Here is a 6000-nt window from a genome sequence, read left to right as displayed (position 1 = left end):
ACTTTAACTGGGCTTGTTGTTACTGCTGTTGCCCTTGTTCGGAAGTGGAGAGGGAAGTTGACGATAATGGACGCTTAAAGCACACCAGGACAAACCACAGGACTTCACACGGTAGCAATGTGCGCTCACACAGTTGCATACAGTTTTATTCATTTTGCTAGCTCTGCGGTCGACCGCCACAGGTGCAATATATAATTCAACCACAATTTTAATTATGTTGGTTAAAAGCAGTAGCAACAGCAACAGCAGCAGCATCATACACATATACATCCACAATGTATATGGAAATGGAAAGGACAATCAGCACCAACAACTGAGGACGACGTTAGCCAAGAAATAACCCAATACTTTTGCGGTTATAAAGTGCGTATGCGTAATCTTCAACATGTATAACGCTAGAAATGTGTGCGTGTGTGTGTGTATGTGTGTCTGTGTGTTGGGGTTTGCAGGCGGACTGTCTGTGGTTTATTGTGTTTTCGACTTTTACAATATTCGACCATATTTTTCATATGCTAAACATTTGTATTTAGAAAATTTAACATGTTAGTCGATTTAAGTCATCCTTATAAAGATAGCTAAACTCTCCAATAAGAGTACCCGTAATTAAACTATAATTTCTAGTGTTGTGTGGTATATTAGTTAGTTAGTCGGTAAATAACTATTTGTTTTGCATATTGTCATACTTTCAGTACTTTCAACAGAAATACATAAATTCCATGAAAAGTATTTTCAATTTTCACAAATGCAATTTCTTGCATTTTCCTTTGACTTTTTTTCGTCTCTTAACAAAGTGTTCCATCTGATATTATTTAAATAATATTAAACAATATATAAAATACAAAAAAAAATATATATACATATATTTATGAAAAAATAATTTCTTTCTACCAACTACACTACAAGTTCTGGGTGCAGTTTTTTAATATTTTTTTGTTTTTGTATATATTACACGAGTCAGTGGGGTCAACTGATTGTTAATAAATACATAAATTCAGTGTGGAAAAAAATAGAAAAGAAACAAATAAATAAATGAATACTTCACTCAACTCGACTCGTCCGAATGAAATGAAATGAATTTTAAAACTGATGAAAAGAAAAGATGTCGAATCTCTGAATCATTATTAAAAATGCATTATGAAAAACACGTCTGTTGATTCGTGGCCAAAAAAAAAGGTATATACCTACAATACATATATATGTATGTATATGTATAGGAAAGTCCACAGGATTTCTATATGGCCTGATGCAATATCTTTCAGTAAGTGTGTGTGTGTGTGTGTGTATACGATGCTGCATTCAATAGCTGCAGTAGCTGTTGCAAATAAACATGCATCAATGTGCTGCACGCACTGCCGTAAACATGTCGCCGGTCTACCCAACATCCAGATGCCCCACTGCCCCATTGCCTTTGCTAGGGCTCTCTGGATAGACCATGGCAATGGCAGCAATGGAGTCCTGGGGAGAAGGTGAGGTGGAAGAGGGTGGTCGGTGGCATCTCTGAAGGGCCTGACACACGCTACCCGCAACCAACATGGCACGACATGGCACTCATTTCAAGTGGGCCACGCCCACACTCATGCACACATCACTACAGTCAACATCAAATTGAATAACAACATTTTCCATTTGCTGCATATTTTATTATGGCGATTAAATTAAAGTTACCGGCTACCTGAAGAGTCCCCCAAGTAGAAGGGTTGCCTCAGCAGGCAGTCTATAGACGAAGATATTGATAAGAAATATTTCATAGAATGGCAATGGGAAATGGAAAACGCAGTAAACAGGAAAATGCCAACCATATAAAACCTTGTTTATGATTCATTAACTATATAATTTTAAACATTCGCGTGAGTTTTTTGTTCAGCGTCTTCAAAACTAAAGCAGACTCAATGCAAAACAAGAAAAACTCATCAAGTTGTTTCAACTTTCTGTTTTCAACTTCTTTTATAAAGTTCTAGATACATTTGTATCTACTATAGACCAATATCGTCTAGATTTTACATTTCAGAATGGGAAATCATATCGCTTGAAGAAAATAAAGTTTTACTATTGCAAAAATATGCAGCGAAAGCAATAGAATTTGCCTTTTGTTGTTTGCTCTAACTATAAATAAGTAAATACATAAATATGCAGCTTATGGCAATTCTCTGCGATATGGTAACAATGACAATTTTTTATGTGCGGATAACACTAAACCATAGAAATGTAAATACAATTGATGTCTCTGTGAAACTCGTTGTGTGTATGCGTGTGTGTGTGTGTGTGTGGGGCTTATGTTTTACAATATCAGGGTCAGCAATAAAATAAAACTAAATCCCCGATAAAAAGGCGAAAAAAGCTTTTTGAAAAAATGAAATAAATAAAGCGCAAAGGTTTTTCTACAAATCACACGAAGCTCATTTCAAAAATCGAATTATGCTCACTCACAGGTGTAAATTGTGTGTAAAACGAAATGCATGCTAATGGAAATCAAATTAATTATGTCCAAACAATGCCAAAAAGCTTGACAAACAGACAAATCAAATATAAACTTCAATAAAATCAAATTAAAATTACAAAATCTTATACATACACTTACACATGCACGTCCGTATTTGAACCTCATTTTGACCAACTGTCCATATGCATATGTACATATATACATTTTTCATTTGTATAATTAAATTCGAAACGATTTCAGGCTTACACACAAAAATATATTTTGGGCCATTTCATGTCAGAGACGTTGCAGAACCCTCTTACTCTGATTCCACTTACATCAATGGACTAAAGGTCCCTGACATTAATTAGCTTCTCAATGGCAAATGTATTTGTTTAAAAAACCCTCTTTGTCTATTGGCCACTACGCCTCTGTGAGCTGTATTTGTTTCTCTATGAATTTATTTGCATATTCCCAACCACCATTTTAATGATGGGGCAAACAAATTTTTACAACAAACAATGTTATCACTTCCGTTACAACATTTGAAAATAGCCAACCATTTATTTAACATAATCAAATTGCATTTTGTTGTTACTGTGTGAGAGTGATCATTTTATCGGACAATAGTCAGTTTGTTTTTTTACTGTTAAATTAACTGGAATAAAAACGAAACATAACTTGAATGGATGTATACATCCAAAAGTCTCTCTTTACCAAATTAAAAAGATTAATGCATAAATATAAATATAGCTAGAATTAGTTATTAATGACCCAGTTTCAAGGGGTATAAGGTTTCTTATTTGTAAACTAAAATTCTTTATCTGAAGTATTCTTAAGGTATTGAAACCGTATTATATATTTTACACTATACATTTCATATACAGCGTTTAGTAATTTATGAATAAAATACCATTACCATTAGCATTGCATTAGAATTTTGTTTTTAGTTTTGCTTTATTTCTTTTTAATAATTCACACTTTAAAATCGTTTGGATTCTGAACACGGTTTTCGCCTTTTCCACCCATTTGCCAATCCCCGTTTAGTTGGAATATGCAAAGTTGATTCGCCTGCAATTAGCTTCTACCCCAATTGTGATATTTGCTTTGGTTATGCATAAATTATGCATAATTATTGACAATAAAACGTATTTCGCATGGGTGGGAGAGGTCCAGTTTAGAAAGGAGATAGAATCGGGTAGGCAGGAGTTTGGTTTGGTTTGGAATGGGTTAGTTGATTGTGGGCTTTTTGCGTTGGTGGCCAGTAGCCAAAACAAATTGACTTGATATTAAATATTATTATCAATTTGCCATACATATTTTTTTTGCTAATTTCATATAATTGCATATTAATTTTTGTAGAAAATTTTAGCAATTCGTTTTGGTTTTTTGCTCGTGAATTTTAGAAGAAAAGCTTTTAGGCTGCCACTTGCTGCAACAGGACACTAAAACACTCTTGCTTTCCAGCAAGCTTGGCAGGCGGCAACTTCCTGTCTAGTGATTAATGTGCCACAATAATGCTAAATGGAGAGAATGGGGAGAAAGAAAGAAGATTTCAGGCTTTAAAACAAAACGGGGAAATGGCTGAAAAGATACACTCAAACACACACACACGCACATGCACACACACACATTTATTTCTCGCTGCTGTATTTTCTTAGAGCTTGGAAAATATTTTTCGTTTGCCTCTTGAACTGTTAATGGCTATGGCCAGCGGCGGATTTGCTTTATACGAGGTGTGTTTCAAAAGTAATGTAGCTGATATAAATTATTATGTTTTAATTTACTTCAATTTGACTGAAAATACTTTCCACAAGGAACACAAAACAATTTGTATTAACAAAGATAGCACAGATCTTCTTTCTCGTCAAGCAGACCTCGCTTACACATGCACCTAGATACACATATATATTATGTGTGTGTGAGTGTTTTTTTTTTACAACATTTTATTTTAAGCATAACAAACGATAAATTAACTCTTGCCGGACAGCCAAAAGCTCTCTACACACTAATTGCAACTGCCAGGCCAAAATTCATGGCCAACAAAGAGGGCAAAAAAAAAAAACACGAAATGTGAAGACAGTGCGAATAAAAAACATGCAACAAAATTTAAAAGTTCCATTCTTCGACTTTTTATTAAAGTTTTTCCATATTTCGCTCTCTCTATCTCTCGTTCTCCTTCTGCCTCATTCCGCTGCCACATTAATTAATTATGTTTATTTTGTAGCCTCAAGTTGTGGTAAAAGTTGGTGATTTTGTTTTTTTTTTTTTTTTTTTGTGTTTTCTTGTTGTTCTTTTTGGCATTACATGCAACAAAATATTGAAAATTAAGACCCAGACAAGGTTTCGTACTAGGACGAAGGTGTCTATTAAGTGCCACGCCCACCCAACGCCCATAATACCAACAAGTTTTATATGCAAAACTTTCACATCCATGAGTTTTCGCAACGCTTTTGTGTTCACACATTTTAAGCGTTATTATAGACACTTTATGCAAAATCTCATCAACAACAGCAACAATAGTAGCAGCAAAAGCAGCAGCACACACACGCGCACACACACCCATGGCGTATGCGTAATGTGGCAAGTTTTAATGATTTAGTAGTTTGTGCACAAGTACGCATTATGCATGGCGAATATGGATAATAGAAAACTATTCAAGTTTATCTATATACATATAATGATATACTACATGCATCTACTTATGCATGCATATATATGTCTTTCAGTTTGATGGCTTATAACTTGTAACTATAGCAAGCAGATCATCAACAAAGGCAAAAGAAACAGAGACTCATTTGCACTCAGTCACTGCGCTGTCTATTCGACAGCTTATAAATGTGACAACACAATCACATGGAGAGGAATAGATTAATGGCAACTAAGAGAGACTACTTCTACCTAGGCACTAGAGCCATAAACTGTTGCCTAGCGAAACTTCTTCTACATTTAGATAAGCTGTTTTAAAACAGAACTGAATTAACTACTAATTTCATATGTAGATTAAAAGATTTCCAAGGAGCTGCTAATGCGTTAAAATCATTTGAGAGCAAACACGGCAGAAAATATGAGATACTGTCTACAGTTTGTCATGAAATCTAAGTTGTTTATGTTTATATGTGGGTGTGAGCGATTTCTGATTTCGCCCATGGCAATTGTGTGTGTGTGTGTGTGTGTATTGATTGGTTGTGCGTGTGTACCGAGAGCCAAGTGCCAAGTACGTTTACCTAGTACAGCGAAGGAGCAAACAAATTGTGGACTAAGTGTTTGGCGGTGGTTGGCGATGGTTGCCAACAATTGTCGATAAATCATTACATGCCAAATGCCTGTTTGTTTGTATGCGTGTACACACCGTAAGTGTGTCTCTGTGTGTATATATTTGTGTATGCAGTGACACTTAAATAAACATAAATGCAGGGCGGTTTATGTTAAAAGCACCAACGGGGGCACTTATGAGGCACCCAAGTATTGTCTGCTCCACAGGATGAGTGATTGCTGCCGTGAGTGTGTGTGTGCGCCTATGTATGGGTGTGTGTGTTTTTGTCATATGATACTTTGACAGCTTCTTTTCTCTCAGTACT

The sequence above is a fragment of the Drosophila tropicalis genome, unplaced genomic scaffold, assembly GCF_018151085.1.
Source record: "Drosophila tropicalis isolate 14030-0801.00 unplaced genomic scaffold, ASM1815108v1 contig_878, whole genome shotgun sequence".
Taxonomy (NCBI): Eukaryota; Metazoa; Arthropoda; class Insecta; order Diptera; family Drosophilidae; genus Drosophila; species Drosophila tropicalis.
Note: the sequence above shows the minus strand (reverse complement) of the source record.